The sequence below is a fragment of the Erinaceus europaeus genome, chromosome 9, assembly GCF_950295315.1.
Source record: "Erinaceus europaeus chromosome 9, mEriEur2.1, whole genome shotgun sequence".
In the NCBI taxonomy this organism is placed as follows: domain Eukaryota; kingdom Metazoa; phylum Chordata; class Mammalia; order Eulipotyphla; family Erinaceidae; genus Erinaceus; species Erinaceus europaeus.
This window is the reverse complement of record NC_080170.1, coordinates 58739858-58754585: the sequence shown is the minus strand read 5'-3', so window position 1 is coordinate 58754585 and position 14728 is coordinate 58739858. Positions and strand designations below refer to the sequence as shown.

Here is a 14728-nt window from a genome sequence, read left to right as displayed (position 1 = left end):
GATTCAACTATGAACAACAGGAAGTTGCTTTTAATCAATCTGAAAATAAGTGAGAGTGCATACCAGTGCATCCTTTCTTTGAAGAGATGTCAGAAACACTTTCAATCTTTTATCTTCCTGAAAACAGCAGGAGGAGCGCCACTGGAATCAGCACTGTAATTTCTACTCAGTAATTATACCTGTCACCACTTCCGACAGGGCAGATATAAATAGCCAGTTATCTTACTTTTTCTGTGTTTCTTTTTATTTTTCTTCTTCTAGCCCCAGACTTTGGTTGCTGATGCTAATACTAGTACATGACAAAAAGCAGTCATAGGAATTGCTATGCTAGACATTAGACCAGAGTTCCAAAAAGCCACATGGAATAGATTGTGAGAATCTCATTTGCTCAAAGAATTCTGGTCTCTAGTCTCTAAAATTTATGACAGGTGACAGGGAGAGACAGATAAAGAGGGGAGGGGTTTTGCTTTCCATTTCTATTTTCATTTCGCTCCCAGTGGGGATGCCTGAATGTGTGTGCATGCCTGCTGCCCTATGTATGTTATTACACCCACATAACTGGTCTCCTCTGTGCCCTGTGACTCATTGGGAGGAAGTCAGGGATTCTGCAAGGTAGGGTTAACCCTTGCTAGTCTCCAAAAGCCAGGATGTCATCATCCTCATGAGTGGGCACAAGAGAAATATGCCAAAATCCTTTTTGTCTTTATTTTTTATTGAGAGGCTAATGGTTTACTGTACAGTTGTTAGCACATGGGTACAATTTCTGATTTACCAAGATATGTGTCTGCAAAACATTCTTATCCCCAAATTAGTTCCATCATTGTGAAAGAGGACTTGAAAAACCACCCCCTTTCTACCCCTTTTCCTGTCCTCCTTCCTCTGAGTCCTTTGCTTTGAGGCAGTACTCCCAAACCAGTCCAAGCTTTACTTTATGCTTCTTCTTTCTATTCTTCTTTCTTAAGTTCTGCCTGTGAATGAGATCATCTCATATTCATGCTTCTCATTCTGGATTATCTCACTTAATAAGATTCTTTCAAACACCATCCAAGATGAGATGAAGAAGGTGACATCATCATCCTTTTTTTTCAGTTAATAACTTTATTCTTATTTATTACTATACATTAGAGGTTTTCCAAGCTATCAATTATACCAAAATACTTTATTTCAATTATTTTTAATGTGGGAGGAAAGGAAAAATTATCCCAGAAAAATACAGTGCTATAACTCTTTTTTTTCCTCAAATACAAAGATGATTTTATTTGAATTCTTTTTTTTTATTTAAGAAAAGAGATATTGACAAAATCATATAATGGGGGGGGGTACAACTCCACACAATTCCCGCCACCCAATCTCCATATCCCATCCCCTCTCCTGATAGCTTTCCCGTTCTCTATCCCTCTGGGAGTATGGACCCAGGGTCATTGTGGATTGCAGAATGTAGAAGGTCTTGCTTCTGTAATTGCTTCCCCGCTGAACATGGGCGTTGACTGGTCAGTCCATACTCCCAGTATGCCTCTCTCTCTCCCTAGTAAGGTGAGTCTCTGGGGAAGCTGAGCTCCAGGACACATTGGTGGGGTCTTCAGTCCAGGGAAGCCTGGCCGGCATCCTGATGGCATCTGGAACCTGGTGGCTGAAAAGAGAGTTAACATACAAAGCCAAACAAATTGTTGAAGAATCATGGACCCAAAGGTTGGAGTAGTGGAGATGAAGTATTGGGGGGATACTCACTGCAAACTCTAGTGTACTACTGATTCCAGGTATATATTTGCCCTAGTCTATGGATACGTGTGAACATATGCTCTATCTCCTGGAACCTAATCTATATCTAGATTTTGGGACTTCGTTAGGAAGTGAACCACCTGGGATGGAATTAGAGAATACTATGAAAGGAAAGGTCTCACCCGAGTGATGAAGCTGAAGGGTTGTCATTCCACACCTGAAGTCTCTGGACACAGTATGAAGTGAACCATGCTGGGGTGGCACTCATTGCATTGATTAGGTTGTGATCAGCAGATGCAATATTATTTTATAAGAATTGGGAGAAGCATATCAGAAAGTGGGCCCTACCCTAGGGTCCCAGGACTGGGGGAAGTTTAGGGTCTATAGTGGAAATGTGAGGTTCCTGTTGTCTTAGGGTTCAAGAAGACAATGGATAGTTATTGTTATCATCACATAATTTGATAATTGGGTTAACTTTGAAAAGTCCCTTTGTTAGACATACACTCAATTTTCCTCCCTCATATTAATTAAGTAGTGATTTATATTACTACAATTTAATAGTTGTGTACATAAGCACCATTCCCATCACCAAAAGTCTGTGTCCCATCCCACCCACCCACCCCCACCGCCACCCCCACCCCAGCTGGCCCAGGAAGCTGCAATAACTCTTTTAAAAAATTATTTTGTTAGTGATTTAATGATGATTGACAAGATTGTGTGATAAGAGGGATAAGAATTCTACACAATTCCCACCACCAGAGTTCCATAAACCATCCCCTCCATTGGAAGCTTTCCTATTCCTTATCCCTATGGGAATATGGACTAAAGATATTTCTGGGATGCAGAAGATGGGAGGTCTGATTTCTGTAATTGCTTCTCTGCGGGACATGGACAATGACTGGTCAGTCCATACCCCCAGCCTGTCTATCTTTCTTTAGTGGAGTCGGGCTCTAAGGAGATAGGAACCCAGGACACATTGGTGAGGTCATCTACCCAACAAAATCAGGTTGGCATCATGGTAACATCTGCAACTTAGTGGCTGAAAAGCACTAAAATATAAAGCAGAACAATTTATTAAATAATCATGAACCTAAAGATATGAGTATAGCAGATGAGATTTGGTATCTTCAGGTTGGAACAAGCTAGGAAGTCTATTTTAGCTATATTACAATGGGCTCATGACTTTACTAATACTAACAGTATTATTATATTAGGATAACAGTATTGGGATAGGGCGAAGCCAAGATGGCGACTTTGAGGCAGCTCTGGCGTGAGCTCCAGCAACAGTGGCCAGATAGGTAGGATATTACACTGTCAGCAGGACGGTGAAAAAGGGGTCCTAAGTGTGACACCAAGAAGATGACTATACCTCAATCTTAGGTTAGAAAACGGAGGAAAAATAAAGGAAATCTTCTGATTTTTCCTGAAGTGAACTCCTCCCCCCCAACCCCAAAACCAGATCCCAGGGGCTGGAGAGCTGCTACTAGCAGGCTCCCTGCTGAGCTTTTTTATTTACCAAGATTCCTGGCTCAATAGGGGTGTCATTCCAGTTCTTTTCCTATTTTATTTCCTTCTCTCTTTCTTTTGTTTTCTAAGTGGAAAGAGCTCTAGTTGAGTAACAAAATATTTGATCAATCAGAGCCTCACCTTTGCCTAGGAAAGACTACCTGGAGTTTTTTTTTTTTTTTTTACAATTGGCAGTCTTTGCTCAGGCTGCCTGAGTTAATCCTGAGCCCACCAAGCTGCAGAAGGACTGTTAGGGTATTTTACTCTATTTTATTTTATTATTACTACTATATATACACTTGTCCCTCTCCCCCCTCCTTCTTCAGGTTGACCAAAATTAACTGTTAGTGTTTTTTCCATTGCTAGGTGACTGGCTATACTGTCCACTGTGAGAGGAACTTGTCTCATTATACCTCTTCCATCCACTCTCCTTTTTTTTTTCCTCCTCCTGGCTAATTCAAAAACAAACAAACAAACTCCTTTCACTGCTCTATTTTTTTTCTTATTATCTTCTATTCTTCCCTCCTCCTTCTGCTTTCTGAATTCACTGATATTCATTTGTGAATTATTTTGGGGAAGAAATCTGACTCACAGTGGACTTTCTTTGTGTGTGTCTCTTCTCTACTTCCCTTTCTCCTCTTGCTACCCCTAGAACTTACAGTGGACAGTAGATTTGCATAATTGTCTATACTTGCATTCCCTTTTTTCCTTTCATTTAGAGTTGGTTGCTATTTTTTCATTGACCTGAGGTGTTGTTTGGCTAATTGGTATTGGTTAAACTGCATCAATCCTTGCTTCAGTTACTAATGTTGTAATTTCTGAGGTTGGTGACTGCATTTGTCGTAAAGGTCTTTAGCATAGCTTGGCTTGTACTCAAAACAGAACAGTTGAAGAACAGAACAGAAACATAAAAAAACACATCAGTAAAAAAAATGGTTAGATCAAGAGCAAATAAAACTGCAACCATAATGAATCAAGAAAATCCCAGAAGAAACTCCAAATCAGTCAGAAGTAACCATAGATAAGAAAAGTATGCAAGCAATAGTAAATTTAATAATCACAGAAATGAAGACAACTATGGAGGAAAGGGCTATCATAATTAGGGAGAAAAATCATAAGATTATCAGCAGACTTCTCCACTCAAACTCTAAAAGCCAGAAAAGAATGGCAAGATACATATAGAGCCCTGAATGAAAAAGCATTTCAACCAAGAATATAATATATAGCCTGGTACTGGAACAAAAAATAGGCACACAGACCAGTGGAACAGAATTGAAAGCCCAGAACTAACCCCCCCATATACCTGTGGACATCTAATCTTTATTAAGGGGGCCCAAAGTATTAAATGGAAGAAGGAGGCTCTCTTCAAAAAATGGTGCTGGGAAAACTGGGTTGAAACATGCAGAAGAATGAAACTGAACAACCTTATCTCTCCAGAAACAAAAATTAACTCCAAATGATTCAAGGACCTGTATGTTAGACCAGAAACTATCAAATACTTAGAGGAAAATATTGGTGGAACACTTTCCCAACCAAACCTCAAGGGTATCTTTGATGAAACAAACCCAATTGCAAGGAAGACTAAAGCAGAAACAAACCGACGGAACAACATCAAATTGAAAAGCTTCTGCACAGCCAAAGAAACTATCATACAAACAGAGACCCCTCACAGAATGGGAGAAGATCTTCACATGCCATACATCAGACAAAAGACTACTCACCAAAATATACAAAGAGCTCAGCAAATTTAGCAAAAAAAAAAAAAAAGCAAATGACCCCATTCAAAAATGGGCAGAGGATATGAACAAAATATTCACTACAGAGTAGATTGAAAAGGCTAGCAAGCATATGAAAAACTGCTCCTGGTCACTGATTTTGGAGAAATGCAAATAAAGACAACATTGAGATAGCACCTCACTCCTGTGAGAATGGCATACATCAAAAAGGACAGCAGCAACAAGTGCTGGAGAGGCTGTGGGGACAGAGGAACCCTTCTGCACTTCTGGTGGGAATGTAAATTGGTCCAGCCTCTGTGGAGAGCAGTCTGGAAAACTCTCACAAGGCTAGACATGGACCTTCAATATGACCCAGTAATTCCTCTCCTGGTGGTATACCCCAAGGACTCCATAACACCCAACCAAAAAGATATGTGCACACCTATGTTCATAGCAGCACAATTCGTAATAGCTAAAACCTGGAAGCAACCCAGGTGCCCAAGAACAGATGGGTGCCTGAGAAAGCTGTGGTATATATACACAATGGAATACTATGCAGCTGTTAAGAACAATGATCCCTCCTTTGGTGGTGGGAATGGTGTTTATGTACACTCCTAGCAAAATGTAGACATATAAATCAGTAGTTAATTAATATGAGAGGGGGAAATCAATTGTATGTCTCAAAGTTTCTCAAAACACAAACTGAATCTTTTTAATATATAGGCTATGTATTTGATATATGGACTCTCTCAAAAGCCTAGACCAAGTAGATTAGAAGCTTCCAATAGCACAGCTATATACAAGATACTGGGTACTGTACAGCAAACCATAACAAAGGGACTTTTCAAATTTAACCCAATTAACAAATAATGTGATGATAATATTAACTATTGATTGTCTTTTTGAACCCTAAGACAGCAGGAACCTCACATCTTCACTATAGAGCCCCTACTTCCCCCAGTCCTGGAACCCTTGGATAGGGCCCACTTTCCCGTATACATCTCCCAATCCAAACCAAATAATATTGCATCCACCGATCACAACCTAACCAAAGCAACGATTGCCATCTCAACATGCTTCACCTCAGACTGTATCCAGAGACTTCACGTGTGGAATGACAACCCTTCAGCTTCATTACTTGGGTGAGACCTTTCCTTTAATAGTACACTCTAATTTCATCTCAGGTAGTTCACTTTCTAAGTCCCATAACCTAGATATACACCAGTTTCTGTGAGAGAGAGCTTATGTGCACACGTATCCATAAACTACTGCAAAATATATACCTGAAAGCAGGATTACACTAGAGTTTGCAGTGAGTACCTCCCTAACACTTCCTCTCCACTATTCCAAGCTTGGGATCCATGATTGCTCAACAAATTGTTTGGCTTCATATGTTAACTCTCTTTTCAATCACCAGGTTCCAGATGCCACAAGGATGCTGACTAGGCTTCCCTGGATTGAAGACCCCACCAATGTGTCCTGGAGCTCAGCTTCCCCAGAGACACACCTTACTAGGGAAAGAGAGAGGCAGACTGGGGGTATGGACCGACCAGTCAACGCCCATGTTCAGCGGGGAAGCAATTACAGAAGCCAGACCTTCTACCTTCTGCAACCCTCAACGACCCTGGGTCCATGCTCCCAGAGGGATAGAGAATGGGAAAGCTACCATGGGAGGGAGTGGGTTATGGGGATTGGGTGGTGGGAATTGTGTGGAGTTGTACCCCTCCTACCTTATGCTTTTGTTCACTAATCCTTTCTTAAATAAAAAATTAAAAAAAAAAAAAAAGAACAATGAACCCACCTTCTCTGACCCATTGTGTATGGAGCTAGAAGAAATGATGTTAAGTGAGCTAAATCAGAAAGATAAAGATGAGTATGGGATGATTCCACTTGTCAACAGAAATTGAGAAAGAAGAACAGAAAGGAAAATTCAAAGCAGGAGTTGGCTGAATTTGCAGTAGGGCACCAAAGAAAAAACCCTGGTTGGAGAGTGAGGGTGAATGTTCAGCTTCATGGGGCGGGGGTGGAGGGGGGAGGGGATAGTACACAGTCTTTTGGTGGTGAGAATTGTGTTTACGTACCCTTCTATCAATTTGCAGTTATATAAATCACTAATTAATATGATAGGGGAAAATTGATTGAATCTCAAACTTTTAAAAACACAGACCGAGTCTTTCTAATACATAGGCTGAGTCTTTGATATGTCTACTCTCTTAAAAGCTTAGTCCAGGGAAAACTAAAGAAACTGGTGGCATAGCTATACGCAAACAATATCAAAGGACATGAAATATCATGAGGGTATGTATGATACAGCAAATCCTAACAAAGAAATTCTTCAAAGTTAACCCAAACAATCGAAATAACTATCGATTGCCAAACAATCGAAATAACTATCTATTGTCTTCTTAAACCCTAAGATAACTGGAATCTTCAGCCTGTCTTTAGAGCCCATGTTTCTCCAAATCCTGGAACCTCTGGATTGGGGCTCACTTCCCTGTATACTTCTCTCATGTCAGGCCAAATGATATTGCATCTGCTGATTCCAACCTAGTCAATGCAACAAGTACCATCTCAGCATGCTTCACCTCAGGCTGTGTACAAAGACATCAGGCATGGATTGCCAACCCTTCACACTCATCACTAGGGTGAGACCTTTCCTTTCATGGTAGTCTCTAATTCCATTCCAGGTGCTTCACTTCCTAACATAATCCCAAAACCTACATATAGGCCAGGTCCTGTAAGATAGAGCATATGTTCACATGTATCTATAAATTAGGGCAAAATATATACCTGAAAGCAAAAATACACAATAGTCTGTAGTGAGTCAGTATCAAGTTCATAATGAAGTAGTGTCCAATTAGACTTAGATACCCTTCTCACCTACTTCCTATTACAGTTCTCTCACTCACTCCAAAGCTAACCTTAGTAAAGGAAGGACTGCAAAAGTCGAATAAGGGAAGAGACTGGCATACTTTAAGGATGACTATAGTCACTATCAGGCCATCCACAAGTTGGGGGGCCCTAATCGGGGAGTCCTGAGTCTCCTAAATAGACTTGATGGGCCTAGACCTCAAATAAATCCCTCTCTCTATTGTTTCCATCCATCTTTATCAGGAACAACAAAAACCCCTTGTGGGCCCCCATAGGTCCTTGCCCTTAACTTGGATCAACAATGGTAGAGAATGTTCCATTCTCCGAAGGGAGGATGGACAACATACTCTATGCTACACCTGAGGAAGATGGGTCGATACTGGAGCAGCATGGAATGTTCCTACTCATGACCACAGAATGGGAGCTCAGATCTAGAGGGATGTAGAGGTCACACAGGCTCCTAAGCTAATTATGGGCCCCAGATTACATCAAATTGATGGGTTTTACAGTAATATTGATACCCCTTTCCCATATTAGGGAGCTACTGTCTTCCCTGATCCAGCTTTCTGGTCCTTTTCCCAGCCATGACATCATCTACCCAGACAATAATTAGCATTCACCTGCATATCAGATTTCAGGCTCAGGCAATAAACAAGACAAAACAAAACAAAACAAAACAAAAAATAGTATTGGGATAACAGTATTATCTGGTAGGATTGTGTCAGAGTTGGGAATAGGACCAGAAAGCTGGATCAGGGCAGAGAATAGCTCCCAAGTAAAGGAAAAGTATATAAATACTGATAATTGTAAACCCCATAAATCTGACCCAGGTCTCATGGGTGACTTCATCTCTCTTAATAGCTGAAATCATTTCTTATGGTGATGGTTATTATTCTTGGTTGTAGTAAAACTTCTCACAGTCTCCTAAAATTTTCACTTTTTTCTTCAAAAGCTCGGGCATCTGATACAAAGAAGAACTGGACCAATGTTCATTTCCTTAATGGGAAATTGACTATGATGGGAATACAGACTCTGACCCCCACCCTCTGCACCACTTAAAAATGGCACATTCTACTGTAAACCATTACCCCCCCCCAATAAAATGACAAAAAAAAGGGTACATCCAAGCTAGAAAAACAAGGCAGTAAGAAGTAAATGTTGTGAGCTAGATTGGAGAGAGAGACAAATGAATAGCTGACATCCACCACAATTTTGGTTGATTTTGTCAGTTGCATGTACTATGTTTTGATGAAAACCCAGAGATGGAATTGTGGTTTCTGGACTCTACATCTAATATAGTTAAGAGATTCAATTTAAGGAAACAGATACAAAATTAGGGGAGGAGGCATAGAAAGGACTTAGATCTTTAATTAGTCCCATTAATTTCTTGCATAACCTCCTTTATGTATCCCTTAGGTCTGTGTACCTTCCCTGATATTGCCTGTAATGAATTATAGACATGAAGCACATTTCAAGAACAGAGCTGCTTCTCACAAGTGGGATGTGTATGGGAAGTCAGAGGTGCCAGTCAACATCCTGTAAGGAACAGGACTGATGCTACAAAGATCTACTCTGCCTTTGATGGCAGTGGGGCTGAGGTTTAAAAACCTTGTCAGCCAGGAAGCAATTACAGAAGCCAGACCTTCCACCTTCTGCACCTCATAATGACCTTGGGGTCATACTCCCAGAGGGTTAAAGAATAGGAAAGCTATCAGGGGAGGGGATGGGATATGATGTTCTGGCAGTGGGATTTATGTGGAATTGTGCTCCTCTTATCTTATGGTTTTTGTCGGTGTTTCCTTTTTATAAATAAAAATTAAAAAAAACATTGTCACTGGATAGTAGTGCTTTCCAATTAGGAGATATGAGTTGAGGTCCTGTTATATGAGTATCATATCCATCTCTTCCCCTTCTAAATCCCCCGGTTTCTCCTGGAAACATCTGAGACCTTTTTTTCTGCCCATACATTTGAGGCTGCCCCCTTCATTGTGATAAGATCTCAGCTGAGAGGTTCCTCTTTTGACACCTTTCCTCTGACTTACCCAGTCTCATCTAGCTCCTCCTGTATCTCCTCTTTACATTCCCTCTTTTGTCTTCCAGGCCTTTTTATTACTGGCATCTCACTTTCCAAAGTTATCCTCATAAAAGCTAGGGCTTTGCAGTATTCATTTCTCTATACTCAGAACCTTGTATACTCAGCACTTAATAAATATATATAAATATAGAGAAAAAATTGTCTATGTGCTAGGGTTGTTGGGTAAGTGATCAGTGATTGCAAGCTATTACTATTGTAAACAGAAGGTCTTGTGTCTTAGTTACCCTGCAATGTGATACTGACCAGAGGATTTTCATTATCTCAGTTTTGGAGAGGAGGTGGCCAGCTCTCCCTCTCTGAGCCCTGCGGCTTGGCACCAACTTCACATTTTTTTAGTGTCTGCTTTGAAAGTGAAACTGACGGGCTCTGGAGGGACTGCCAGCCATCACTCAGTCCTTCCATCAGCTGCTCTGCAAATGACAACCTCTGACAGGGAAGCAGGGAGAGCTGATTCAGAATTAATGCCCCGCATCTGGAGAGAGGCATGTTAAGACAGCAAATGCTCAGGGAGCAAATCCAGGCTGTCAGATCAAGGACAGAGAGCCTGACCCAGACACCCTGGCTGAATTTGACTTTGTACTTGGACAACTGTTTGTATAGGTCCCCTAAGTAAATGTAACTCAGTTATTATTGTTGTTATGTTTTGCTTTGTTTTGTTAATTTGTAAAATTTTGGGGATGGAAAATTGCCCAAATGATCTATTTAGACAGTAGATGAAATGAACAAATGATAGAATTGATGTCATTTCTTTAATAAACATTGCCTGGATACTTGCTTTATATCAGGGCCCATAAAGAAAATGCTGTTATTTCAGGAATGATGAAGACAAGGCCCAGAAAAAAATAATTTTTGCCCAAGAAAAATATACCAGTAAATGTCTATTCAGCAAACATTCAAGCTTCTCCTTTCTGACTTTTTGCACAAGCAGTTCCCTCTGTGGCTATCTTCCTCCAGATCTTAATGTGAATGGGTGTCTCCATCATTCAGTATTCAACTCAACCTCTCCTATTACACTGTCACATGGTTTGTTTATTTTTCATCATTCCTATTATTGTTTGAAATGACCTAATCTTCTTTCCTCCCTTATTTTTTTCTTTCCTTTCTTCAAATATAACACTATCTCCATTAAAATGGGGATTTTCATTATCAAAATTTCTAGTATTAACTCAGGACCAATATATAGTAAATGTTCAATTAAAATTTATTGTACAAATAAATTGGTGGTAATGGAATTCATACAAGATATATCTGAAATGTAACCTTACATTCTTATGTACTTACTGTCCCATCTCTTAAAGAGCTCTATTGATGACTTAATCTAACAACACAGAAACTCCTGTGAATGACTGGAGAGATAGCATAGTGGTCAAACCTCAGTACCATCAGAAGCCAGAGTTTAGCTGGTGGAGAAAAAAAAGTTTGTCATGAGATAAAAATTATACTCTAGAAGGTGGCTGCATATATTAAATAGTATATTGAGAGAGAGGGAGAGAGACAGACAGAGAGAGAGAGAGAGATCATTGACACATAAAAATACAAATAGCATTTTAATTCAGTAGAACCAGAAATCATTGTATGATTTGTGTCAAAATGCTGGACTCACAGATGACTTTGTAAATCTGAGGACCAACTCTTCTGCCAGGAACATAGAAGAAAGGGCCCAGTTAATTAATGATATTAAAAGCCAGAAATTTTGGGGGGGCAGGTGGTAGTGCAGTGGGTTAAGAGTAGGTGGCACAAAGCACAAGGACTGGGTATAAAAATTCTAGTTTGAGCCCCAGGCTTTCCACCTTAAGGGGGTCACTTCATAAGCAGTGAAGCAGGTCTGCTGGTGTTTATCTTTCTCACCTATGCTCTCTTGCCCTTTTCTCTCACTCAATTTCTCTCTACCCTGTCCAACAACAACAATAATAACACAATAATATTAACTACAAGGTCAATACAATAGAAAAAAATGGCCTCCAGGAGCAGTGGATTCATAGTGTAGGCACTGACCCCCAGCAATAACCCCAGAGGCAAAAAAAAAAAAGGCCAAAAAATTGTGTGACCAGTCTTATGATAAATCACCTCTGAACCTTTTAAGGAAACAAACATGTAAACATATAGTATTCTTTAATTGCTTGTCTTTTTGAACTACTTATTTATTTAAATTATTTATTGTTGTTTTCTTCTATCATTTTCTTCATCCAATTTCCTTGGTCTCCCCCTCTGTCCTTTTTCTTTCATTTTGCCTTCCTTTATTTTAGTCAAAAAGTAATATAAAAGGAAAGCAAAACATTTTTTTTTTAAAAAAAACTAAACTAAGATACAATTTAAAATAAGAAAATTAGGTCAGATCTTTTGAGTTATAAAATCATAAGATGTATTTGCTGATTTAAACTGTGTATTTGAACTTCCATTGGCCAAAGTAAAGAAAGACATGTAATCACTTGTGACATTGTTTCCACTAGAGAAAACAAGACCTTTTATAATGACCAAAATCAGAGCAATACTTCATCTTTGAGTCTGTATATAAGCTAATTCTCCAAAAAGCAACATTGTTAACTTTACTTAAAATGTATTTTTTTTTCTATTCATTTATTTAGTTATTAGACAGAGGCAGAGGGAGAAGAGAGAGGTAAAGAGGGAGAGAGAAAGAGAAACACCTAAAACACTGTTTCACTGCTCATAAAGCTTTTCCCTTGCAGGTTTAGGGGCTAAAACCTGGGTTTTTGCAAATGGTAATCTGTGTGTATTCATCATCACTCAGCTACCTAACATTAATTTTAATAATTATAATTTTTTTTCATTTTAACCTTAAAATTTAATTCTATCCTTATACATTTTATGTCAGTGTCACATATTGCTATAGTTTGTATCAACAAACTCAATCCTGAAACTGACAACAGTCATCAAGGTGCTCCAGATGTACAACTCTCCAGTGAGTTATCTAGGCCTGAAGATGGTAGGATTGATCATTCAAAAGAACACATATGCTCAGGAAATCCTAGGCTTGAGAAGTGGTGCATCTGGTTTAGTACATGTGTTACCATGCACAAGGAACCAGTTTCAAGTCCTCAGTCCTCACCTATGGAGGGGAAGCTTTATGAGTGGTAAAGCAGTATTGCAGGTCCCTTTCTCTTTCTCCCCATCTCCCTCTCCTTCCCTTTTCCTCTTTTTTTTAATTTATTTTTTATTAAAAAAAGGATAAATTAACAAAACCATAGGGTAGGAGGGGTACAACTCCACACAATTCCCACCACCCAATCTCCATATCCCCTCCCCTCCCCTGATAGCTTTCCCATTCTCTATCGTCTGGGAGCATGGACCCAAGGTCCTTGTGGGTTGCAGAAGGTGGCAGGTCTGGCTTCTGTAATTGCTTCCCCGCTGAACATGGACGTTGACTGGTCAGTCCATACTCCCAGTCTGCCTCTCTCTTTCCCTAGTAGGGTGGGTCTCTGGGGAAGTGGAGCTCCAGGACACATTGGTGGGGTCTTCAGTCCAGGGAAGCCTGGCCGGCATCCTGATGGCATCTGGAACCTGGTGGCTGAAAAGAGAGTTAACATGCAAAGCCAAACAAATTGTTGAGCAATCATGGACCCAAAGCTTGGAATAGTGGAGAGGAAGTGTTAGGGGAGTACTCACTGCAAACTCAAGTGTACTGCTTTCATTTATATATTTTGCACTAGTTTATGGATATGTGTGAACATATGCTCTCTCTCACAGAAACTGGTGTATATCTAGGTTTTGGGACTTTGTTAGAAAGTGAACCACCTGGAATGGAATTAGAGTATACTATGAAAGAAAAGGTCTCACCCGAGTAATGAAGCTGAAGGGTTGTCATTCCACACCTGAAGTCTCTGGACACAGTCTGAGGTGAAGCATGTTGAGGTGGCAATCATTGCGTTGATTAGGTTGCGATCGACAGATGCAATATTATTTGATATGGATTGGGACAGGCATAGGGGAAAGTGGGCCCTATACTATGATTCCAGGACTGGGGGAAGTAGGGGCTCTATAGTGGAGATGTGAGGTTCCAGCTGTCTTAGGGTTCAAAAAGACAATGGATAGTTAATGTTATCATCACATTATTTGGTAATTGGGTTAACTTTGAAAAATCTTTTTGTTAGAGTTTGCTGTATAGTACCCAGTATCTTGTATATAGCTGTGCCAATGGTTGCTTCTGATCTACTTGGTCTAGGCTTTTGAGAGAGTCCTCATATCAAATACACAGCCTATATATTAAAAAGACTCAGTCCGTGTTTTAAAACCTTGAGACATACAATTAATTTCCCCCTCTCATTTTAATTATCTAGTGATTTATATGACTACACTTTACTAGGAGTGTACATAAACACCATTCCCACCACCAAAAGACTGTGTCACATCCCACAACCCCCACCCCAACCCCCCACTGGCCCAGGAAGCTGCATGTCTACCCCTCACCACAGGGTTTTTACTTTGGTGCCCTACTTACAATTTGGTCAGGTCCTGCTTTTAGTTTCCCTTTCAGACCTTCTTAGTCAACTTCTGTTGATGAGCGGGATCATCCCATACTCATCTTTATCTTTCTGGCATAGTTCACTTAACATAATTCCTTCTAGCTCTATCCAAGATGGGTCAGAGAAGGTGGGTTCATTGTTCATGATAGCTGTATAGTATTCCATTGTGTATATATACCACAGCTTTCTCAGCCACTCATCTGTTGTTGGGCACCTGGGTTGCTTCCAGGTTTGAGCTATTATGAATTGTGCTGCTATGAACATAGGAGGACACACCTCTTTTTGGTTGGGTGTTATGGAGTCCTTGGGGTATAACCCCAGGAGAGGAATTACTGGATCAT

General features: G+C 40.1%; 1 long non-coding RNA gene across 1 annotated transcript in view; it reads right to left on the bottom strand.

The window, feature by feature from the left end:
- Positions 1-1536: 1536 nt before the first annotated feature.
- The window catches only part of LOC132540217 (uncharacterized), a 44342-nt gene continuing 31150 nt past the window's right edge, over positions 1537-14728 (bottom strand). The window contains exon 2 of the long non-coding RNA XR_009551424.1: positions 1537-1623. This is a non-coding gene — a long non-coding RNA (uncharacterized LOC132540217). The remainder of the gene's footprint in view (positions 1624-14728) is intronic.